At 40.5% G+C, this 25,798-nt stretch overlaps 1 protein-coding gene and 1 pseudogene across 9 annotated transcripts in view; both read left to right on the top strand.

Annotated features, from left to right (window-relative positions):
• Positions 1 to 25,798, top strand: part of Grm7 (glutamate metabotropic receptor 7) — an 825,658-nt gene that overhangs the window by 650,734 nt on the left and 149,126 nt on the right. The window lies entirely within an intron of this gene.
• LOC120891929 (small nucleolar RNA SNORA40) lies at positions 21,653 to 21,747 on the top strand (annotated as a pseudogene).

Here is a 25,798-nt window from a genome sequence, read left to right as displayed (position 1 = left end):
ACCACCCAGTTAACCCATTCATATGGAGTAATGCACTGATTTGTTTAAGAGTCTCATAACTCAAATTGTTTGACCTCTGAACCTTCTTATACTGCGTGACACATGAGCTTTTGTGGGACAAAACCATATCTAAACCACAACATCCTTCCTTTTTGTCTCTTTTCAACCTTTTATTCCTTCTATCCCACCTCATTCCCAGTTTTGGCCAAACTGCAGTTAGATTCATGTTTCCTTTTTATATCAATTTTCTCTTATTCCTGATGCCAGTGGATAACTAAATCCAGTTATTTGGGACCTCAGATGGTCCTTGGGCCTCTGTAAAGTCACTGCCCTTAGGCTAGGAGTGGCCATATACACTAGGCTGGGGAAACCATATCAGCAAGTACTCTTTTCCTTTCACAAGGCTGAGAAACCTCAAGGTTTCATTTAATCAGTGCTCATGCTTAACAAAAGCATATAGACATCCTGGCAGTTTTTAAACATCAGTAAAATCCTGGCAGTTTTAAAACATCAGTAAAATCAAGTTAAAATCAGGAAGTACTACATTGTGCATCCTGGTTGTTAGATTCTGGGCTGATATTGCACCACCAGGTACCACAGCAACCAGAAAACAATGTGTGATTAAAAAAAAAACAAATGCGTTGAAACACAGCTTACTTTGTTTTTGATGATTCAGAAGGCATATTGGCTGTTTGGGGCACATCCCTTATTGTGGATTTTGTGGGTTTTTTTCTTTTTTTATTATTGTTCTTTCTGTAACAAAATCAAGTGAGTGAATACGAGATGACCCCCTCCGTTACTGAGCAGATTATCAGAACAGGGGTTTGGCAGAGAGGATGTGATTTTATGCTTGACTGCAACTAGAAAAAGCAAAAACACATTTTTACTGCAGTGTGCTTTTCTGTTTTTGAGAAGGACTGAGCAGCAGCTTCTATCCTCAAATTAACTGTCCCTTTACCAAATCATGTAAAATTTTGTTCCTCTTCATGGACCTCTAAAATTAACTTTCAGGTGGTTGATTCTTAAAGATGAGATCTGGGATTCTAAACACCCAGAGGCCCCAGACCATGTCTGTGGAAGTGGTTTGTTGTTCCTAGATCAGCAGAGGATTGGAATGGGTAGATCATTCTACTTTCTAGAATCCTGCATGATGACATTTATTCCCCAATGTTTGGAAGGGCTTTCTTAAAGTTTTTGAGAAGTGTCTGTAAAACACTGTGCAAAATTCCAAGTGAAAAGAAAATTGACATTTTTGCCTTTGAATCAGGAAGTTCCTCTCAATGTCTTGCTGAAATCGTCCTGTTTCAATGCTTCATCAGTTGCATAAAACCAGTGGAGTGCAAAAAGGGAGGAGGGGTGTTAAATGCTTTAAATACTAGGGTTCTTTCAGCTTTAAAAGTTCATTAGAATTGTAAATGACATTGACACTGAATTGAATTTCAAAGGTGGCTTGTCTCACTGAGACATTAAAGTATCTTGGTATCTCTGTGGCACACTAAGAAATACTTTGTACTCTCCTTCTTTACTTTTATCTGAATAATAAGGAAAACAACCCATTTAGAAAGCATCCTTATTTCTATTGTCATACTTGTTTTTCTTGGTAACTTTCAAAAATAGTGTTTCTTATTATAATCTGCTTTTTAAAAATAAAGAAGTATCTTTAATCAAAAGGCAAAGTCATGCTGATAAGAATGTGGGAAACTGGAACCCACATGCACTGTTGGTGGGAATGTTAACAAGACCAGCTGTGGTAGAAAACAGTTTAGCATTTTCTCAAAAGGTTAAACATGGCATTGCCAGATGACCCAGCATCTCTATCCCTAGGTATCTGCCCAAGAGAATGGAAACCATATGTCCATGCAAAACATGTGCATGAATGTGCAGAGCACTATTATTTATTAATTGCCACAAACAGAAATAAATAACCCAAATGTCCATCAACTGGTGAGTCAGAAGATGATCAAAATGTGATATAGTCATGCAAAGAAACATCATTTGAAAATAGTAAATGAATGAAGCAACGAGGTGTAATAGATTTGAAACCTGAAAACATACTAAGTGATCCCAGCCACTTGGGAGGCTGAGGCAGGAGGATCGAAAGTTTGAGGTCAGCTTCAGCAATTTAGCAAGACCCTGTCTCAAAATGAAAAAAAGGGAGGGGGGACTGGGAATGTGGTTCAGTGGTAAAGTATTACTTGGTTCAATCTCTAGTACCAAAGGAAAAAAGAAAAAGAAAAGAAAAAAGAATACATGCTAAGTGAAAGTAGCTAGATGCACAAAAAATACTACGATAGAATGCCATTCATAAGAAATGTGTAGAATCAGCAAATCCACACAGACAGTATCAAAGAGTGGTTGCCCAGATGAAATCCAACGAAGAGTGCACACAATTTGTGTGCAGTTTTCTCTGGAATGATGAAATGTTCTAGAATTAGAGAGTGATGGTGCTGCACAGTTTTTCGAAGATAGCATATAAAAAAAATCTTGGGTAGTCCCATCTCTGCATTTGTGCTTCATCCACACCAGCATCCTATTTTATGGCTAATGTCAGTCTCCAGGGTGCCCCTGTCTGCTTCACTGGCCTGCCTTCAATCAAAACTCCCTTCCTTATTGCTACCTACCAAGCCATAGAAATTTGCTGGTGCACCCATAACAGAGGCCCACAGATTGGGGGCCTTAGAACAATAGAAATGTATTCTCTCACAGTTTTGGCAACTGGAAGTCCTAAATCAAGTTGTCAGTACCGCCATGTTTCCTCTAGATTCTGTTTTAGCTTCTGGTGGTGGCCGGAAGTCCTTGGGCAAGGGGTGGGGGGTTCTTTCCTGTTTGGTTAGGTAAGCCAAGGAACAAATGAGCAAACCATAAGTAGGTGCGGTGAGTATTCTCTGAACCAGCTCTCTCAGGGAGTCAGTTTTACATAAGGGTCAGAGCAGAGAGGTTAATATGAAACTCTCCTTTTAATTCCCACTACTTACTGTGTGACCTTTGACAAGGCACTGGATTCCTATTATACTGTCTATCAAACAAGGCTGATCCTAGGATCTGTTGGCTCAATAAATTAGGAGAAGATGGAGTAAAAACAAAGATAATTCCGGAATTTATAAAAAAAAAAAAAAAAGATGTAACTTGGGGCTGGCAAAGAAGATTCCCAAAGGACCAATCCTGACTCACTGATGTCTCACAGCTGCTCTGAAAACCTGCAGGACAGCATTATTCGAAGGCCACTTTGTGTATGTTTTCATTTTCCTGCCACACATTCAGCTAATTGCTTTGGCACCAGTGTATCACTAGGCTGCAGGCCTGGTAACCTGTCCATTACATAAAAACAGTCCAAATCCTTGAAGTAAAAGGACAGCAGTTCAGGAATTAGGGAAGATCCAGGCTTTTGATTTCATAATGGAAAATTTAGCAAGAGACAGTGAAGGAAGAATTAGCTAGAATGTAAGAAGAGATGATAATTCTATGCGTATACTTTTAGGAAGCAATAAATCAACCCAGAAACCTGTAGTCATGGCGAGCTCTTGCCGAAAGGGATAGAAGACAAATAAAGGTCTGCGGGGGCACTGCACTTGAGTTAGCTTTAAATGAGAGGGATAGATTCATCCCCAGGCTTATGCTGACATAGTAAAAACAGTGTCTGAGTGTACTGTTTGGGCAAAGAAAGATTTCTCTGAAGTTAGAGCCTTTTTGCAATTAAAAGCCAATTGTATGAATCCTACAATTATATCAGGAAATCTAGACCTGAAGCTTTGTTGATTTTCAGCCCCTAAGATGGGTAGTTCATTGTTTGATGTTCAGAAACAGGAGATAGAATCCCAATTCTCTTGAGAACATAGCACACTTTAACTTGACATTAAAGCATGAGAAGGGCCCTAGGTTTGAAGTTAGATCTTACTGTGACTTACAGGGTTTGGAAGCTTGGATAGTGACCCAGCCCTGTGTCCCATATGTAAATCAAAGATGCTAGCACTCCACAAATCACTTCTGGTGGCAACCTTATGGATTTGTCCAAGTCTCAGTGTACAGAAAATTCACAGGTACCTATTCTCCTTGGTCCCTGTACCTCTCCTGTTCTCATATTGATTATTTACTGACCTTTGTTGCTGGACCTTTTTTTTCTCAATCTTTTTTTTTTTAATTATTGTTCCTTTAAGGAATATTTTTGACCTTTTTCCATCCCTTTTTGTTCTCCCATTTCCCTATAACCTTAATACTACAGTTATTTATTTTGTATTGATTTTCTGCAGTGTGATTCTTTGGAAAGTCATAAAGCATTGTTAAGATCTAAGATTATTTTTGACCCCAGTAAAACTAATTTTATTCCCTTGGGGTAATATCTTCCCCCACTGAAAAGGCATGTTTTATACAGCAACTTATATGTTAGTAGTAAATATGTCTGGTTTGGTGCAGTATGCTGACCACATAACACATAAGAAATGTGCAGTTATATTTAATGTATGGCTCAGTGGGTTAATCACTTGATGGATAAGGATTCAGAGAATCTTGTAAAAAGAAATCACCTAATCATTTTTCTACAAATAGGAAATATGTATTTGCTTCTGAAAATCCGTATAAAACCTCGATCAGAATAATTTCAGATCTTTTATTACTGTGTCCATCACCTGATGTTGGCACAGTGAGGGCTCATGTCATCTTCCTCTGCTCTGTTATCACCTGCTATGTCTATTACCCACTTAATGAAAGAATATATGAAAGGAAGCATTAAAATGGAGAACTAGGGTTGAAACAGTTCGACCCTCTAATGGTCACTAGAGGTCTCCACTGGTGAAGGGGTCAGGACACCTTTGCTCACAAGCATCCTTTCTGTCTCTTGAAGGGATTTTTTTTCTGTTACCTGGAAGCCCTCTGGTGGCAGAGAAGAATGCAATCTCGCACAGTAGAGCAGAAGCTTATTCAACTCATTTTTTTTTTACCAGAAAGTCTTTGGAATGATAAAGTGGTTCCATTGCAAAAGCAACCATTGCTCTGGGAGTTTGCACATAGTAAGAATGAGGCCAAGAAAATGGAATTTGTAGTGTTAGAAGTAGGGAGAGGGGTGATAGGGAAGGGCAGGGAACCGAGGGTTCTGAAAAGGCTCTGTTCCCACATCTAGGTGCTGATTGTATGGAAGGTTTGTCTCATCATAATTCACAAGTCATTATACTGACAGTTTGTATACTTTTCTGGATGTATGTTATATTCCAATTAAAAGGAAGAAGAATGAAGTTGAGTCTTCTGATTATCAGGTGCTTAGGCAAAGCCCTTTACTTCTCAGAGCCTCATTTTCCCCCTTTGTAAAACAGATAATAGCCTCTATTTCAGTTTCATTGTGAGTATTGAAAAAAATAGCATATAAATCACTTAGATCAGTGCCATAAAAATTAATGATTAGTTAGTGTTAATTAGTTGTTTTTATTCATCATCATTAATTAATCCCATGTTTATTGAGATCATACTATTGGTATCAATCACCATGACTCCATTTGTAAAGAAGGTTTAAATTCAGAGAAAGCTAAGGAGGATTCTCCCCATTCCCCCAGCATTTCAGCATGAGTGTCTTCCAACACACAGAAAAGTTAAAAGCATGGTAAGATGAGCTCTGATAGATTGACCACCTGAATTCTGTCAAGTTTGTGCTAGATTTGCTGTATTGTGAGCCCATTTCTCAGACCTTGGTTAAGGGAAAAAAACAATGCTACTTTTGGGAGGGTGTCCCAGCTAAACCTCTCATGGAGCCCCTCTGTCTTGAATAATTCAGTTTTTTCAAGTTCATCCTTCCCAGTATTGTGCTCGAATTCGGGACCCCCCAAAAGACCACCAGAGACCCAAGATCTATGTAAGCAGCAAAGAGGTGATTATTTCGAGCTAGCTGGGTCCTCTGCACATACATAGCAACAGGTGATGCTAAGAGGCCCTGAGCCCAGGGTTTGCAGCAGTTTTATACATTCTTTGGAGAGGGCAGGGACTTCACATACATCATAGCAAATCATCACACACTGCGGGAAAATCGGATAACAACTCTAAAACATGATTAGCACATTCACTGGCGGGAACAAGTTGGGTAGGGGTGATTGGTCAGTACAAAAGGGGTATTCATTTGAACTGATTGGTTTAAGCCAAGAGGGGTGTACGTGCTGAACTACATGGTTTCCCAATATGTTATCAACCACCATAAACTACTGGGAGAGTCATCTGGCATCCCAAGTATTTCCCTGACTCATGCAGATTGGTGGCTGCTAGGGGGCTGCTATGGGTCCCCACCTAGCCTGACTGAGTCAGGGACACCTGGCGCAGCAGATCTCTCTGTTATTTGTAGATAAATAACTTAGCAGGGTGGGAATGTGCTTAGGAGTGCTCTGTGGGTTTTTCCAAGGACAAAGGCCATGTCCCTTCCTTGGATAGGCTTTGCTCTGAGATAGAGGCTGGTTTTTCACCAGCAGTCCATGAACAAAAGAACCTGCTGTGGGAAACTGAGGTGACCCAGCTTCAAGGCTGCTGTGTCCCATAGGGAAGCAAATGAAGTACAGAGCCTTTACTAGACCTTAGCTTGGCCAGGTTGAGATGCAGCAGATGTAAATTCATAAGAGTTTTTGAAATTCCTAATTACTGCTGATCTTGAATTGTATCTGTATTTGCTGAATAGATACAGAAAAGCCAGGAGTCCCCCCCCCCACTCTGTCTCTCTCTTACACACACACACACACACACACACACACACACACACACACACACACACGGATATGGATATGCTGAGTTTCTGTAGTCTAATTTTCCTCTAAGGACTATGTATCATTTATACAATAAGAACATTTGTTTTGGTTCTTGCTTTAATAAATTGTAGTTCTGCTTTAATGAACAAAACCAAATAATTTGTAATTGGCCCATTAATTATTTGCATGTAAATGCCTCTGTTAGAGTAACTTAATAAGCCATTGAAAAACATTCTCCTTTGCCATCTAAGTTACACTCTGTTTGGTAAACAACTCTCGGGAGGGAGGAGTGGAAGAGGGGTATTTTTGTTTTGAAGCAAGGAGACCCTCCCTGAGAAACTAAATGGGATTGCATTCTAAAACTTCCAGAAACCCTGAGGCCTAAGGAAAGATGGGAGGGGTCAAAGGAAATTCAGTGTATTTAAGTGTTAATGAATGGACCTATCTGATGAGTAGACCCAGGACCAAGTCCCTCACAGTGTGGCCTTCCTTAGCACAGCCTCTAGTAGGGACTTTTCAGTAACTAGGAAAGTGCTTGCTCAACTTTGCTGCACATAAAAATCATCATGGTCGCTTCAGAAAGTCCTGTAAGGGTCCCGGGAAAAGTCGAGGAAGAGACCACCAAGAGACTGACTCATGCAATTGCAGAAGGGGATTTATTGAGGATCCAATTCAGCACGCTGAGGTTCCAGGCTCACTCAAGAAGGGAGAGCAGCCCAGAGCCCAGAGCTGAGGTTAAGCAGTGCTTAAGTACACTTTTTGAGGAGGGCAGGGGCTTTGCATACATCCAAACAAATCAGCATGAGGCTTGGGAGAATTGAACAACAACTCTGAGACATGATTAGCACATTCATTGGTGGGAACAGGTCTGGCTGGGGTGATTGGTCATTCCTACAGTGGGGTACACATTCAAACTGTTTGGTCTGGGCCCTGAAGTGTGTCTGTGCTGGAGTGCATGGTTTCTGGGAGGGGGTTGTTTTTAGCTTCTACATGAATTGCAGGTTCCAGGAAAACAGAACTTAATTTCACTTCAGGAAATTGCAACTTAACAGAACTTTAAAAACTTCACAGAACTTGAAACAAATCTTAATCTTATCCTTTACATTTTAACTTAGGCTTTGTAGTTTAAAAACTTTACAATGCCTGGTCTTTTACATTTTAACTCAGGCTTTGCAGCTTAGAAACTTTACCCTTTTAGTCTGAGTACCCAGTTCCACACCTATCAATTAAGTCAGAAGGAAGAGGAGAGGATACCAGGCATCTATGTGTTTTTTTAAAGATAACCTCCCCCCCCCCCAATGATTCCAGGGTGTAGTAGTTTGGGAAGAACTGAAATACTAGCCATGAAGTTATCCTTCTACACATTCCACTTCTCTTGAGCTTAAAATAAAACATAGCCAAGTAAAAATACAAAAATAAATAAAAGTGTAAACTCGGCCTTAAATTACATACCAGTGTAAAACGTGTCATTTCTTTGGATTTAAAAAAAAAATTTTAAATAACTTTTAGCTGATACATAAAAATTATATAGTGTACCCCAATTGTACCCCCAGTTGTAAATCTGGGCACTATGTGGTGTTTCACTACATTGTACAATGTCTAAGTTAGGGTAAGTTAGGGGTTAGGGTCATCAAGTCCAACATGTTTCTGTTTTAGTGAAAAAATTCAAGGTCTTCTAATCCATATTTTTTTAAGTACACAGTATATTATTTTTATATATAGTTAAACTACTGTGTATTAGCACTCTAGAAATTATTGCTTGTGTCTACAGATAACTTAGTATCCTAGAATCAACCTTTTTCCATCCCACTCTCTCCAGTTCTCCTGGGACTGTGGTATTGATACCCCCGGTTATTGGTGACAATGTTATACTTGAATTCAGGACCCCTAAAAGACCACCAGAGACCATGATCCATGTAAGCAGCAAAGAGTTGTTTATTGTGAACTAGCTCAGTCCTCCACACACACACAGCAACTGGTGACGCTAAGAGGCCTCAAGCCCAGGGTTTGCAGAAGTTCCCCACTCTTTGGGGAAGGCAGGGACTTCACATACATCATAGCATCTCTTAGGAAATCATCACACACCGTGGGAAAATCATAAAACAACTCTAAAACATTAGCACATCACTGGTGGGAACAAGTTGGGTAAGGGTGATAAGGGTGATTGGTTAGTACAAGAGGGGGATTTGTTTGAACTGATTGGTTTAAGCTACATGGGGAGTACATACTGAACTACAGGGTTTCTCAACATGTTATCATCCACCATAAACTATTGGGAGGGTCATCTGGCATCATAGGTATTTTCCCTGTCTCTTGCTGATTGGTGGTTGCTAGGGGGTTGCTATGGGTCCTCACCTGGCTCTGCAGATCTCTCTTGTTATTTGTAGATAAACAACTCAGCAGGGTGGGTATGAGCCTAGGAGTGCTCTGTGGGTCTTTCCAAGGACAAGGCTCATGCCCACTTCCTTGGACAGGCTTTGCTCTGAGGTAGAGGCTGGTTTTTCAGACAACAGTCCTGCTTCCCCACATGGTGAAGTTTGAATATTAGAGAAGCACGCTGAGGCAAGCATATAAAGCAGGGTTTAAAAAGGGTTTAAAAAGGGGTAACATAAACTCCTCCTCATAGGCAGAAGGGGACCATAGCTTGTATCCTGGTATCCCAAGAGGCGAGGTATTCAGCCCTTTTTATATATCCTAGGCTTCCTTTGTTCTCCAGCCTTTTCCTCCTTATCTTTTTCCTTCCTGCAGACTTGACTAGGCCCAGGAATGCTGGGTAGGATGGCCCAAAGGTGGGAAACAGGTGAGCTGAAGGGGGAAGGCTGGCTGGAGTAGCCCAGGACACATTAACAACCTTATAGCTCCCTGTAGAGAGGGGCAATTCCTGAGACAGGTTACCTTGGTTACAGGTAGGTGCAGGGGCAGGTTCTTGATAAAGGTGGAGGAAGGGTTCTGAAAGAATTAACATTTTACTCCCTCAGGGGACAGTCTCCAACTTCCCAGACTCTTTCAAAATTGGCCTCCCTGATCAGACCTGACTCATTTACATAGCTATCCTGACTGCCTAATTCTGGCTTTAGTAAGTACTCTGCTACTCTCAATGTTTATGGCAGCAACTCTTTTAGATGCAGCATTTGCATGGAATCAGATCATAAGGTACTTGTCCTTCTGTGCCTGGCTTGTTTCACTCAATATAATAAAAGAACAAAGCAGGAGACACTGCATTAACAAAACATACTTCAAAGGTGTGAAAATTAGAACATCATTGTATTGTTAAAAAAATAATAATAATAAGCAGACATTCATCCCATGCCACAGAATTGAAAACCTTTGACTTTTTGAAATACAATTGACTTGACACCAAGGGAAATGTTTGGTTAACAAGATGTCTTTTTGTGAAGAGCTAGTTTAGAAAAGAGGAAGAACAATTTATAGATACTGAAAAGAAGCCCAGTGTAGGCAGAATGGTGGAAATAGGGGAGGAAGAGGTGGATAAAGACAGCTGCGGATCCTCAAGAATCTCAGGCAGCTCTGGGCTGCCCTCAGACCATGATTGGAGACATAATTCTCAGGGAATATCCAGACTCTGGCTCAATGGAAATTCTGAAGGAAAAAAACAAAAACAAAAACAAAAAACATCCTGTAGAGATAGGAAAGATGTGTTTTCTGGGAAAGATGGGAAACCAGGCCATTACACTGCAAAAAATCTATCTTTGTTTCTTCCAGTTTTCACAGCTTGGAATGACCTGTCATTTACCCAAGGCAGTGTAAATTATGTCTTGAATTTTTTCAAAGTAGTAGAGAGTAAAAGCTCAGAAACAAGGTCTACCTTGGGTTATAGCTCTGAGTGTGCCCCATTATAGGACCTGCACCCCATTTTGTAATGGGAAGCAGCTGTGCAAAGTGAATGTGAAGCTTAAATAAAATCATGCCCAAGAGCACTTTTCACAGCGTCTGGAATCTTGTAGGGCTAGATACATTTACTAGAGCATCTAATTATGAAACTGGACTTGAAATCAGGATCTTGAAAATTGAGATTTGGTCCTCATTACCCTGGTGTTGAGGATTAAACATCTGAGAAATACTCAGACAAGAGCAAAAGGTAAATTTTATTTAAGAAGCAGAATAGAGAGAGGTAGCAAGAAGGTGAGAGACTCACTCCTTCAGGGGGAAGGGGCTCCAGAGTTGGTTCCCAAGGGAGTTGAGGTGCCTTGCCCCTTTTATAGATTTCAGGTTTCCTTTCTTCTCATGCCTCCTCCTCCCACCCCACCTAAAGACAAAAATCATATGATTAGCTCAGGGGTGATTGCTTGTGTTGGAAAGTGTGATATCCACACTCCCCATCCCCGACACACACTGTAAGCAACCAAGTGCTGAAATGCCAGATTCATAGGACCCCAATAGACCTCCAGGAGCCAAATCCGATGCAATCACACAAGAGCCTTTATTGCAATCTCTCAAGCCTGGACTCACAACTGTTTCCAACACAGGGATCCCAAGGTCCCAACTAAGTCCTGACCCTTAGTTCAGTGAGGATTTCTAAGTTTTTGGGGGGATACTCTATGCGTCACAGCATCACACAGCAAATCATTTCACACCTCGGGAAAATCAAACAACAACTCTTAACATTGATTAGCACATTCATTGGCAGGAACAATTGAGTAAGAGTGATTGGTTAGTTCAAGAGATGGATACATTTGAACTGATTGATTTAGGTGGTGAGGGGTGTATATGATAAACTATATGGCTCTACATGGTTTCCTAACATGTTTATCAATCACTGAAACTACTGGGAGAGTCACCTGGCATTTCAGGTATTTTCCCTGTCTCCCGCTGATTGGTGGTTGCTAGGAGGTTACTATGGATCTTCAGGGTCAGGCATTAGGTCTTTCCAGGAACTAGTATAACTGAGTCAGAGACACCTGGTGCTGCAGATCCCTCCTTATTTATAGATAAACAACTCAGCAGGGTGGCTATGTGCTGAGGAACACTCTGTGGGTTTTTCCAAGGACAAGGATCATGCCCCGCCCTCCCTTTGGACAGGCCTTGAAGGGTGTTTTTTTTTCAAAAAATGGAGTCACATCAGTTTCTCAGTGCTATTTACCCATTTTCTTTTCTTTTATAATCTGCTACCTCTCCTTTGCCCTGGCCTTAATTATACATAGTATTTGTGGTCATTTTGACAGAAGCATCCATACATGAAATTTGACTTCAATCTCTGTTCCTCACCACTGTCTTTCCACTTCTTCCTCTCCCTATTCTATTGGTTTTCCTTTTATTCCTTTATTTTTGATTGTTTTTTTCTACATACACACAGGGTGAACTTCCCTGTGTTACATTCATACATATATAGGACTTAATTTTGCTAAATTTATTTAATTCTTGCCTTTTTCTTTCTTCCCTCTCATTCTTCTACATCTACTCACTGATCTTCCCTATATCTTCGATATCCAATCACCTCCCTCACTGCCTTTTTTCCCCTTATTGTTGATTGGCTTCCACATATGAAAGAAGACATTCTACCCTGATTTTCTGAGTCTGGCTCATTTCACTTAGCATGATGTCCTCTAGTTCCATCCATTATTAACAAATGACATAATTTCATCCTTCTCTATGACCGAGTAGAACTCCATTATGAATATACACCACATTTTCCTAATTCATTTGTCTGTTGATGGACACCTGGGCTGATTCCATCATTTAGCTACTGTTAATTGTGCTGCCATACATTATGGTGATTGTTGTTACCCACTCTCCCTGTCTGATTGTCTTACTCAGTTTCTTCAAAGTCAGCTTTGTAAGCAGAGTGTTGAGAGAGTATACATCCTTAGGGTCAGCTTTGGGGGCTGGCAGTGCTGGGCCTGGCTGATGAGAACTGTTAGATTTTTATAGGAAGTTTGCAAGTCCATTTTAAAACACAATTGTTATTGAAATTGAATATGTTAAATGACAAGCGAAAGCAGTAAGTTCTCAAAACTCGGTCCTTCCAGAGGATTTTAATGTATGTTACTGTCATCTCTGCTCTTAAGATTATTTACACGTATCAAATCTGAGTGTTGGAAACAGTATATAGTTGTATGCTGTTGTTAAACCACGACGCAAAGAAAAGACCACGGACTCCAATTTAAATCAAATTGAAGTAAGCTTGTTATTCAGACTGGCCAGGACTGTCCCTCTCCCAAAATCTGTGGGAATAGAAGATAGTACTCCGGCTCTGGAGTAGTGCAGGTTTTTTGCACAGAAAGTTGCAAAAGGGGAGTGTCTTGAGAACTTACAGATAACAGTATTTTGACAAGCATAATACAAAAGCAAGTAGTAGGTTAATGGTCTAAATGGTTTAGCACTTGGGGAGTAAATTTAGATTCCAACATGAGAATTTATGAGGCACCACAAAGGTTTCAGAGAGTGTTGTTATCTGGTTAGGGAAAACCAGGCATGGGTGAGTTCAAGGGATGGGCAGGCATTCCAAGCAAGTTTAGAAATTGCAGTAATTTATAGTAAAGCAGAAATTAACTTTTCATGCCTTTGTGATGACTCCCAATCTTAAGAGTTGGAATCAGGCTGGGTTATCATTGTGCTGCCTCAGGACACCACATTGGCAACTTGAAATTAGACAAGATGAGTATTGATTGACAGCATGGGAATTAACCAATATTATGGATTATGGTATTTCCCCCAAAATAGGGCAGGTGTGGGGGAAGAGGGCAAGTTCAGCAGTATGGATATGTTCCCCAGCTCAAGTGTGGGAAACTTAATGCCCAGAGTCATAGGTGAAGCGTATTTGGATGCAGGGTCTTTGCAAGGTAGTTAGGATTAGATGAGGCCATGCAGGTGAGGCCTCCATGAGGGCATTAGTGGCTTTATAAGAAAAAGAGAAAGTAGAACTAGCTCACTTCCTCTGTTGCGCCTCATGTTGCTTTTCACCAAGAAGTCCCTCGCCAGATGCCAGTGCTATGCTTTCGGTCTTTCTAGCCTCCAGAACTGTGGGCCAATATGCTTCTGGGGATCCAACCCAGGGATGATTTACCACTGGGCTACATCCCCAGTCTTTTTTTTTAATTATGTATTTTGAGACAGGGTCTAAGTTGCCCAGGCTAGCCTAGAACTTGAAATCCTCCTTCCTTGACCTCCTGAGTCACTAGGATTACAGGCATGTGCCCCCATGCCTGGCTAAACTTCTTTATAAATTACCTAGTGTCAGACATTTTGTTATAGAAATGGAACACAGACTAGGACAGAAGGAATCGGCACAGTTGAAGCATCCTGGTGATTGTGAGGAAAGACTGGATATAACTTTGAAAGATTTTCACAAAAGTTGCTTAGGAAACCAAATGGGAAGAAGAAACTACTTTCAGTGTCTTATTCAAAATAGGCAAGATGCTTCAGAAAGAAATCCAGCAAGAAGCAGGAATCCACATTCTACTTTCTAATGGCAAAATCGATTCTGTTTTCACAACTGATGCCAGAAGATTTTGAAGTTGCCTCGTAAGACCCAAGACAACAGACTTTCCTAGTCCTGAAACTGATCTTGCAGAAAAATGTTATTTATTATTTTTTAGTGTTTATATTTTTAAATTTCATTTTAAAGGAAATATATTCAAATAGCCAAACAGGAAGTATGGAAAAATATGAAATGACTTCATCTGCCATGTGGTTTACATTGCCAGTTTCTTTACTGCTCTTTTAAAATAGCCTTCTAGTTTCTCCTGGCATACCCAGATAAATTTAAATCTGGATTTTTAGCATCCTCCTCCTCCTCCTTTTTATGCCAAGTATATGTTCAGTGTTCTGCACTTTGTTTTTCCTCCCCACTCTTGATAACAGGTTTAGTTTATTTTCCTATATGATTACTTAGAGCCCTTTTATTAAGAAATTTTGTTCAATTATATGTATATCCCATAATTAATTTAATCATTCAGTTAATTCCTGGACTCCTAGTTGTATCCAGTTTTTTGCTACTGTATAAGGCTGAGATAAATAACTTTCATAGTGTAACACCATAAGGACCACTGGCCCTCTCATATCCCAGCAAATAGAAACATGGTCAAAGTTTTAGATTTCTTCAGTATAATGTAATGGTGAGTGACAGAGTCTTTATGGTATATTAATGCACATCTCACTTCAAGTGACACTCATCTTAATTCTTATAGTTAGTGCCATTCATCCCCCCATCCCCCCCACAACCTGTTTTATTAAAAATGAATTCTCTGTTTAGATCCTTTGCTAATTTTCCTAAGATTGTTTTTTAATCATTTGAAAACCTGCAGACATCAGCCCACAAGCTTCCTGTTATAGTGCTTTTATTCTTACAATTGGTTGCCATACCATAAAACTAGCCTTTCAGGTAGCTGGAGTAATCAAGTGAACTCATTTGGGGAGGTAAGGTAGATCCATCCTCTGGATGTTTGTTCATCAAACACTGTAGTCAAATTCCATTTGAATCAGATCTCAGAGCCCAAAGGATAAAAATCAACCTCAAAACTCAGCTTGGGCCACTCCTTCTGCCTGCCTCTCTCTCTCTCTCTCTCTCTCTCTCTCTCTCTCTCTCTCTCTCTCTCTCTCTCTCTCTCTCTCTGTGTGGGTATACACACTTGCACAAACCTTCTTCTGTCACAGGCCTCCCTTGAGCTAGTTGTTCTTCCTGTTCTCTACACACCTTTGCTTTGCCTGGAATGTTCCGGGTTGCCCAGCAAACTCACGTGTACTGATAGTCTTATCAGTAGCTGTGTTGTGATCTATATTCAGATGATGTGGACTGCATCCCAGCTCCTTTACTTCCAGGCTTCTGCAGGTTACATTGAATCTGCTCTTTAACTCCCTGAGCTCTGGTCACCGGCCCAGTAACATGGGAGCAGAATTGCACAGTAGCCAGGAGTGTGGATTTTAGAGCAAGAGACAACAGGATTGGAATCCCTGTTCTTGTTCCTGTGAGTGAGTGCATTGGGAAAATTACTTAAAATTACTTAATGATTCTGAACCTCATTATCACATTTGTAAAGTAGAAACAATTCTCTATGGACCTCTCTCAGTTCTGCCTGTCTTATGAACAAAGAAATTCAGCTTCTGTTCCAGACTATCCTTTTAAGGATATTTATATAGCAAACTTTAGGGAAAATAGAGGTAAAGCTGTTCCTGTGGAGCTGAGGGCAATTTGCTTTCCATTCAGGGTAATACAAACGATGTCCATGTTGAAGATCAGTCAGGTTTTCATGCAGACCCCTTTAAAATGTTGGGTTTTTCTAAACTCAGGATTCCTCACTTATAAAACAACCCACAGCATGTCTAACATCCATTTGTCCCTCCTTCCATTGTCCTGTGGGAATTGGAGGTTGGGAAGCCAGCACATATGGTATGACTCCAAATGTAAATATTCTTCTTTGTCTCTGCCCCAGCAATTGCCTATTTTCTTTCAGCATCCATGAAAGTGTCTAGGGTAACTTAGAGCTCTCAAATACAGGGATGTCTCAGTGACTTTATTTCTTAACACTTTGCTTTATAGGTTTGTTGTCATAATGTAAAGGCCCATAAGACAGTGCCTTTGCTTGGAGCATGGTAGTTATACAAGTAGTAGAGCCAGAACCACCTGTTGTTCCTATTTGTATCTTAATGTGTTGGAAAATCTGCTGGAGATTAATAAGTGCACAAGCATGAGTTCCTGGTGCAGAGTAGGCTGTCCAGAGGGAGATTCTTCCTTCACATTCATTGATCTTATCATTTTAGGGAAGCTGTGATAGAAGGAAGGGACACAGGACCCTTGTGAAGGCAGATTAAGTTCTCAGTTGGCTTTCTAGAATGCAGTTAAGGGAGGGAAGTCCACAGTGAGAGACATGGGGCTCATGTGTGCATGTGGTTTGATCCATCCATCCAACCCATATCCAAGGCCACAATGAATTCAGCCAGCAAGGTGGAATGTTGCCAAATTAGAGACACAATTTGGTGTTGTGTTCTAATTCCATTCAAGTGCATCTCTTTGGGAGAGGTAGATACCGTCTTTTAGCCGAAAGCATTCCTTAAAGAATGTGCTTAGAGGCATTGGAACTCCTGGTTCTTCAGCTAGTCTCCAAACAGCCACATCTCTCTCGGGAGGAAATCCTTTGTGACCAGATATCCCCCAATCATATTTCTTTTTGCATGCTCCCCAGAATTCCAGTCTTCACTGACAATGTCTCCATGTGTCCTCTGCAGGCTGCTCTCTTGCTAGGCTTGGTCCCCAGGCTGGTGCTATTGGGAGGTGCTAGAGCCTTTAGGACATGAGGCCCAGTAGGAGGTCCGTAGGTCACTGTGGTGTGCCTTTGAAGGGCCCTTGGGACTTCATCCTTTTTATCTCTCTCTGTTGCTCCATCACATGCTCCCCCCATTGATATCTGGAATTCCCTTCAGAGACCCACATGCTTCTAGCATTGCCAAGTGACACCCCCTTCAGAGACCCTAAGCAATAGGTCCAACCAATCTTTGACTGGAGCCCCTAAATCCATGAGCCAAAATAAACCATTTCTCTCCACAAGTTAACTACCTCAGGTATTTTGTTGTGGCTAGGGAAAGCTAACACAGCATTCCACTTGTAATTTTTGCAGCTTATTTGTCACTCATGCTGTACAGTCCAGTGTGGACAAGACAATAGTGGGTTCTGGGGCTGCCACAGTGATGAAAGTACCTGGACTCCATTCAGTCCTCTAAGAACCCTTTTTTCCATTAGTTAGTGCTGCCATTTGTAGAGCCTCCTTCCTTATCTGTGTAAATTCAGCAGGCAGATGATACAAAGGCATGGCATTCATGCTAAAACTTTTACAGCTCAGACTTGAAAACACGGTCCAGCTGGATGGCTCAAGGAGTCCCTAGTTGCTTTCTGCTCCATAGGAAAGGAGGAGGGAAAACTTAGGATATCCAGGAGAGGCACCTCCCCAGAAGCAACTTAGATCAGGAGTATAGATCCTAGAGTTACACTGCCTGCATTTCCTCCTGCTTCTGCTGCTCCCAGCTGGGATTCTTGGCTTTAGGTGCCCAGCCTCTCTGTGCTATGGTCTTGTAACTTGTAAAATGTGGGTAATGGCAGTAAAGCAGTTTGATAAATCAAATGATTGATGCAGTCCCTATCAGCAGCATTTAGTATAGGACCCAGTGAGTTCATTGTAAGCACATTGCTACTGTTAAATTAGGATTGTGGCTGCCACTTGCAACTATAAGGAAAGATGTGAAGGAATGAGAATTTTAAACAAGTGGGGCCCAAATACTGTTGTGTAGCTCATTGATATCATTGTCCCCATGTCCACCTCACTGCGAAATTTCATCTTGTTCTCTGCTAGCTGGCATTGTAGCAACCTACATCTCTTCCCTTTACCATACAGTATCGGGTTTGTTGCATGCCAGTCTCCTAACCCTGAGGCTGATTGCGGTAGATGCCTGGTTTGAATTTTAACTCAAATTTTACCAACAGTGGTATTATTTTTCTCTCTTGTAAGATGATGTGTTCAACTAAAGTTTTCTCCTTAAATTTCCTTTTGGTCCTACCTAGCTACCTTTTAATGGAACATGAAAACATTATGACTTCCTGAATTCTAGGTCTTGGCGTTTTGCGGTGAAATCTTGACTTGGCAAATATTTTCACTTGCCAACATTTAAATGTTTAAGGCAGATGCTTACAATTAAGGAGCAAAATCATTACTTAAAATAGTGGAACAGCTAGCAGCACCTCAAGTCATTACTCTGCTTACTTTCTCTTTTGTGTGCCTCTGCCATCTGTGCACCCACCTCAGCATGAGCCAGAAACCATCGGTCCACTATTTAAGACACCCCCATATGAAGGACCAGAGGCATTGTTAATGTTAGGAAAATGTACTTCTAATTGAAATGCTGAGAAGGGAACCAGCGTTATGGGTGATTAATGTAAATTAACTTGTTCTTTTGGGCTGCTATAACAAAATACCATAAAAGAACAGAAAATTATTTCTCATAGTAATGTAGATTAGGGAACCCAAGATGAAGATGCTGGCAGATTCTCTGTCTGGCAAAGACGGGGCTCAGATACTAGGTCCTGCATCCTCACTTGGCAGACAAGACAAGGTGGCTTTCTGGGGCCTCCTTTCTAAGGGCACTCAGCCCATCCATGAGGGCTTTGTCCTCCTAGGTCAATCACCCCCCAAGCCTCCACCTTCTAATATCATGTTGGTGATTAGGATTCAACATGTAGATTTTGGCAGGATATGTATATTTAGATCAGAGCATCCTCTTATGTTTTAATTACTTCCTCCTCAGTAAGGGGAGATTTGAAAGGCCCACTGCTCATTATGGAGATCCAACACAGTGCTGCATGCATACTGTCCAAGAAAAGATGTGGTGTTGCGGTAAACTGAGTCGCTGTCCCTCCTGCTGTCAGTAACTAATTCTGGTATTAATATATATTCACTGATGGTCTGTTTTATGCCAGGCATTGCCCTAGGTAACCAGGACTTAATTGACAAACTCAAACATGGTCCCTGCCCTCAACTTACCACTTGGTAGGGGGGACAGATGTTGATCTAATATTCTAACATCCAGTGTGAAACTACATCTGTGACAATTGAAGATATTGTGAGTCCATCATGAGAGGATTTCACCTAAGTGGAAGATACGGAGGGAGTGACTTTATAGAAGTAACCCAGGTGCTGAGGGGTGTAGGAGCTGGCCTGGGCAAGGGGAAGGGCACAGTCCATCCGAGGGAGCAGAATATTCCCCCAGCTAGGGGGCCACCTTTGAAGAAAGCCGAGAGGATTGTGGCATATGGCATAAAGCAGAAATTAAAAACAGAAGGTATTCTAGGTCACACAGGAAATTATGGGCTTTATTTTTTTTTTGAACCAGGAATTTAACTCAGGAGTGTTTAACCACTGATCCTTATCCCCAGGTCCTTTTTATTTTGAGACATGGTCTCACTAAGTTGCAGAGGCTAGTTTTGAATTTGTGATCCTTTTGCCTCAGCCTTCCAAGTCACTGGGATTACAGTCATGTATTATCATGCCAAGCTGGAATTATGGGTTTTACCCATATGGCAATGAAAAGCCACTTAAGAGATTTTAAGCAGGGAAGAGTGGGATTTTTGTGATTAGGTCAGGTTGGCCTTTTTTTGAAAACATCATTCTTTCTAGTGAGTAGAATTGAGAGGCTGTGTGTGAACCAGAGTAGGGACTCTTAGTTCTAAAAGTCTAGATGAGTCTTCTAAGAGAAATAAAAGAACTGTCTCTGGAGGATGCAGGTAGGTGAGTAGAAATGTAGCCAGCTATTATAGGCACTTAAAAGACTTGGGTTAGATACAGAAGATGGGGAAGAGAAAATGCTGAGGCTCATTATGGGTTCAGTTTTCTAAATTGCACTTTCACTCTTCAGAGAGAGAGTGCTGAGCCTGAGAAGCAACATTTTGAAGTAGTATTGTAGTTCAATTGTATTTCCAAATTAATATTAAAATTAAAGTTGCAATAGCACAATTTGCCAAAGCACTGTCAAAACAACAACAAGCTAAGACATCATCATGTATCCATCACCTCTTCTGTTTTGAGTACTTTTAATTTATCTTGGTGCATCCTTCTGATAAACTCTATGGCAGGCATCCTTGGGGATAAATTCTGAAAGATGGAATGACTGGCCTAAGAGTATATAATGACTTTTAAAATATGTGTTTGGTCATAGGTTTGAGAAAAAGCAAAATCTGCTGCATGTTTCCAGCACAAAATACTCCCTTGGTATACCTACTGTGTGTTGGTATTATGAGAGACAGTATAGGATTCTTGTCCTCAGGGAATTGACAGCAATTGCTCAGGAAGATGCTGGTTATTCTTCTGTAGTAGAGGATCAAACAATATGCCCTGGGTCTATGGAAATGTACTGTGAGACTGACAGAGCCTGAGCAGGTCAGAGAATGAGGTTTACTTCAGACAACGTTAATGATACGTAAAGGGGCACATGCTGCCTCCATGGGATGGACAGATACATTAAAAGGAGATGGAGAGGGTGGAGAGAGGGAGAGGAATGAGACTGAGTAAAGACCTGCCAGGGCTCCTGGAATGCTTTGCCATCTTCAGAAATCTGTTTGCCCATGAAAACAGTAATCAAAAGCCAAATTAAATATATCTTACAATAGTGAAAAAATCCTAAGCTCATTAACCATCCTTAAATAACTTAATTAGTAGTATTAAAAATAATTATGAAGAGTGGCATGAATATGTAAATCTCCTTTTTGTTCCTTTATACCAACTATTTCTAAATTAGGCTGCACTTTTTATATCTGAACTTAACCCCAGAGGACCATAAAGTTGAGGGATGACAGAGTGGATCCTTAGAATAGGAGGATCAATATTTAATGATTAATGTTTTAAACCTCTTTGAGTTCTTTTTTTTTTAATTGTTTTGTTTTTATCCTCCTTTCTTTTCTATAGGGAGTAGGTGAAGCAGGTAGCATTAAAATTAGCATAAACTTGTAGTTAGCAAAGATGTTTTAACAGATGCATTAAAATATGTGGAAGAAACTGACCATAGTAATGGTCCTCATAGAAGCAGAGATGGAAGGAGGTTAACTTTTCATGGTATACAGATATGCACCCTTGAAATTTTAAATGTGTCACTAAGTATATATTTTAAAATCCATAGCTTTTGTGGCCTGAAAGGCATCAACTTGTAAAAAGCTTATAAACTTAGACAGTTAAAACCCGAGCCTGAGTTTCTCATCCATACAGTTCTGGGATATTTCTTCCCTTGTAGAATTCTTAATGAAGATTAGAGATAGAATGTATTTAATACCTGGCATAAAGTGGATGTTCAATAATAACTGTATTACTGGGAGATAAAAGCCCGCCCCCCCAAGACTATGATGAAATAAAAATTTCTGGATAAGTTAAAACTCAAGAAGTGTTGCAAATGAAAATACTGACCCAGTGTTCAGAACTCAAGCTCATTAACCAAAATTAAATAATATAAATAATATAAGTTACAACTTATCTAGAAAATAAATCCTCCTTTGCAACCCAATACTTATTGTTCAATATGAGTTTAGATACATGTAAGAAGGAAAATTACCTCCAACACAGCTTGAACTCATGGGGTATCAGTGACCATTAAAGTTGGTTCTAAGACTAAAGAATTGATAATTACAAAGCATAGTTCATGAGTGAAATCTCAGCTATATTGAATCTGTATTCCAATTTTCATTAATACATAAAGATGGCCTTCAGCAAAAATAATAGAATAAAGGGATCATATATTTTAGCAGATTGTATTGCCTAAACGTTATTGACATAGTCTAGGCATTAAGCCATTATCATTCTTAAGCTCTGGATTAAGAAATTAATTATAAGGCTTTAATAGTTAAATCCTAGCTGTCAAGTCTTACGAATATTGTAATGCTATCTATAAGGCTGAATAATTTTTGAACTGTTGACATGATAACTGTTTTATAAAAACAATATATAAAATTGTAGTCAATCTTCGAAGCAGTTCTCAAGGATTGTGTTCATATATGGCTGCTTAAAGTGGGGAAGGTTGACGTTAGAAGTGTGATAGGTAAAGTGGCTAATTTTGCCTTGTGAAGATGTCAATTAACCCTAATAGGATTATTGTGGTGCTGATTTTATTTAATCAAACATCACAAAAATAATTGAGCTCTGAAGAAATGGCTTATTATAGAAATGTGAAGTTCGGCAAGAAAGATCAAAGAGTACATTTTAGTAATGCCCATATATCAGCAGTTTTTTTTTTCCATGAAAATGAGCAATTCCCAAGGGCTGAGGGCATCAATAGGATGTGTGGCCCTTACAGAGCTGCTTGACTTCTCATCTGAGTTAAAGGCCAGAGTAGTGAAGTATGAGAAAGATTGAAGGTGCAAAAAACTGCTTCTCATTTAGCACCTATCAGGGTCTGAGAAAGGACAGAAGCCAAGTTGTGTAGTTTGCTTTTATTTTCAGACATATCATCTACTATAACTGCCTTCAAGTGCCTCCAGAAGCATCTTTACAAGTACGATTTCGCTCACTTTCTCTCACCTCTGTATGCACATAAAGCTTTGCATACAGATGTGCCAATCCCATTCCTGACCAATTAAATCCGTACCCCTCTAGGGGGACCTGAACAAGTCTTTCAACCTGTATCTTATGCATGTTTTGAGCAGAGGACCACTCTTTTAAGCCAGCAGTCCTCAGAATTCTTTCTCAATGCCTCTGCAAAGGTGAATGAACACAGAGGATTAGATTATTAAATCTGATTTGCACAGCTCCCTGATCTTATCCTGCATATTGGTGCTCTAGGGAAGCCATAGCAAGATGCCACAGGCTGGGTGAGTTAGGCAGCAGAGGTTTCTCTTCTTACAGTTTTTGAGGCTAGATATCCGAGAATGAGATGACACTCAGGGTGGTGGTTTCTGCTGAAGACTCTGAGTTTGCAAATGACCATGTCCTTGCTGTATCCTTAGCTGGCCTTCACACCGTGCACATGTGTCATCATGTGTCTTCCTCATCTTATAAAGGACACCACTTCTATTGTACTAGGCCCCATTCTTATGACCTCCGACTTTTTTTTTCCTTAATCTCCATAAAAGCCCTGTCTCACATTGGGTGGTAGAGCTTCAGTGTGACCTGAGTTAGTACATAACTCCCTGTCAGGCTGTGCCCTTGACTCCAGAGCTAAAAAACATTGTGAAACATAAGTGAGGTAGGCAGAGGTATGGAAGTACCAGTCTCATCCCAGGTCTTTGTTTGATTTCTTGGCTTCAGGCCATACTTTAACCCAAGATAATATGTTAGGGTGTGTAAGTCCTATATGTGTCTATAAAGATATATATCAGACAATGAAGTTAGACCAAGAAAACTCTCTTCTTTCTTTTTAGAAGATACTCTCACATACTCTCTTCATATCCCATAATGTTATAGAGCTGGGATCTGGGGGGGAAACTGAGGCATCAACAGAGACCTCAGTCTCAAACTCCAATTCTTGCCATCAAGTCAAAAAGATTTCAGACATGTTGCTCAGAGTAACGGGCATGTGTTTATTGGAAGAGATGGAAAAGAGGAAAAGGGGGTACTCTAAAGGGAGAGAGTGGGTCCTCCTAGCAGAGGGACAGTGTATCTCTCCTGCCCTCCAGTTTTATTGGGAGTCTTGGGGAAGTTTTCAAGGCATTCCTCCCAGGTCACCCTCTTGACTTTGACTGACAATAGGGTTAGACATTTGAGTCCCCACTGCCATGACAACTCTAGGTCACCTTTGGCCCATGCTGAAGTTGTCTGATTGGAACCTGTTCTTATGGATTTTATGGTTATAAGGAATTACCTTTATCTCCCTGAGCTGTGGGATCTGGCCTGCGTAAGGGTCACAAAAGTCCCCCACTTTAGGCAACTTATATTCTTATCAACATTTCAGAGCCTGTATTTCTCCTGCCAAGAACAGATAGTTTGCTGAGAAATGTGACATATCCTATTGACTTAAGCCCAAGTGAATTGCTTCCCCCCTACCTCCCAGGATATGGAGGTCAGCACAGTGGCCCAAGTACATAGAATTATTCCCTTAACCTTGTGTTCCCACCTCTCACAACTGTCTGTCCTCTATCAAGGAGAATGAAGTATAGGTCTGTAAAGACGGTATCCTTCCCAAGGGCACATGGGGCAGTCCTGACTTTTTTCCCCTATCACTTTGCTGTTAAAATTTGGTCCTCACCTCAGCAACATTACCTGGTCTTTTAGTCAGCTTTTTTGTTTACGTGACCATAAGATATGACAGGAACGATTTTAAGGAGGAAAAGTATTTTGGGGTTCACGGTTTCATAGATATTGGTTCATAGACAGTTGACTCCATTCCTTGATGTCTGAGGTGAGGCTCAGAACATTATGGTGGAAGAGTGTGGCAGAAGAAAGCAGGTGGGAATGTGGTACCAGGAATCGGAGTTCTCCTCTGCCCATGGACAAAATATAAACTTCAAAGGCATGCCCCCAATGACCTACCTCCTCTACCTGCCTACAGTTACCACCCACTTAATCTGTGTCAGGGGATTAATGCACAGATCACCTTGGGGATCTCACAATCCAATCATTTCACCTCTGAATCTTCTTGCATTGTCTCACAAATGAGTTTTGGGAGACACTTAATCTCTAAACCATAACACCTGGACAGTGCAGAACCTGAAGCCCACCCTAGGCCAACTGAATCTGCATCTGCATCTCTACAAGATTTGCAATGGGTTTGTTTCCATATTTGTGAAAATAACTACCCAAATACACCAATCCTTGCCTGCCTCAGGGTCTTTGCACTCCTGTTAATTCCCATGCTTACATCCTCACCTTTCAGGTCACAGCATAAAAATCATTTCTTATACCTCTGTCAACTTCTATCTAAAACACTTTCCTTCACATTATACTTTCTATTAGAATATTATTTATTTACTGCTTAAAATTTGTTACAATTCATATGTGTGTGTGTGTTTTTCCTCCAGTTTGTTATGCAGTACTTCCTTCCTTGTCCACAATTTTGCTTTTTGTAGCTTCAATGACCTGAGGTCAACCTCAATTAGAAAATACTAATATTTGACTTGACTCTTTTCAGGAGAAACTCACATAACATATTACAGCGCATTGTTATAGCTGTGGCATTTTATTAATATTGTTATGTTATTGTTAATTTCTTACTGTGCCTAGTTTATAAATTTATAATTCTTTACTGTGCCTAATTTATAAGTTTATAAATTAAAGTTGATTATAGAAATGTATGTATTGGAAAAACATATTATACGCAGGATTCAGTACTTTTTGCAGTTTGGGGCATCTGCTTTGTATCTTGGGATATGCCCCTTGAAGGTGCCCTGGCTCTCTGCCCAACTCTAAGCTCCTGGAGGTCAGGCATCCAACTTGTTCAGTAATTAAACGTACCTTAGCTAGTATCACACAGCACATACTGAGTGGCTAAAAAAGTAGCCATTGAATGAATGATGAACAAATGGTTTCCTATATCTTTTCCCTGCCTATATCTGGGTCTCCAGCCTCTCTCTCTCCCTCCTTATACTCTATATCAGCTCAACTAAAACTACTCATTGACCTTCCTCCTCCCAAATCCTGTATCTGGAACTTTCTGGCCCTTTAGCATTTGCT

This window comes from Ictidomys tridecemlineatus, chromosome 16 (assembly GCF_052094955.1).
Source record: "Ictidomys tridecemlineatus isolate mIctTri1 chromosome 16, mIctTri1.hap1, whole genome shotgun sequence".
In the NCBI taxonomy this organism is placed as follows: Eukaryota; Metazoa; Chordata; class Mammalia; order Rodentia; family Sciuridae; genus Ictidomys; species Ictidomys tridecemlineatus.
This window is presented reverse-complemented; position numbering and strand designations above follow the sequence as displayed.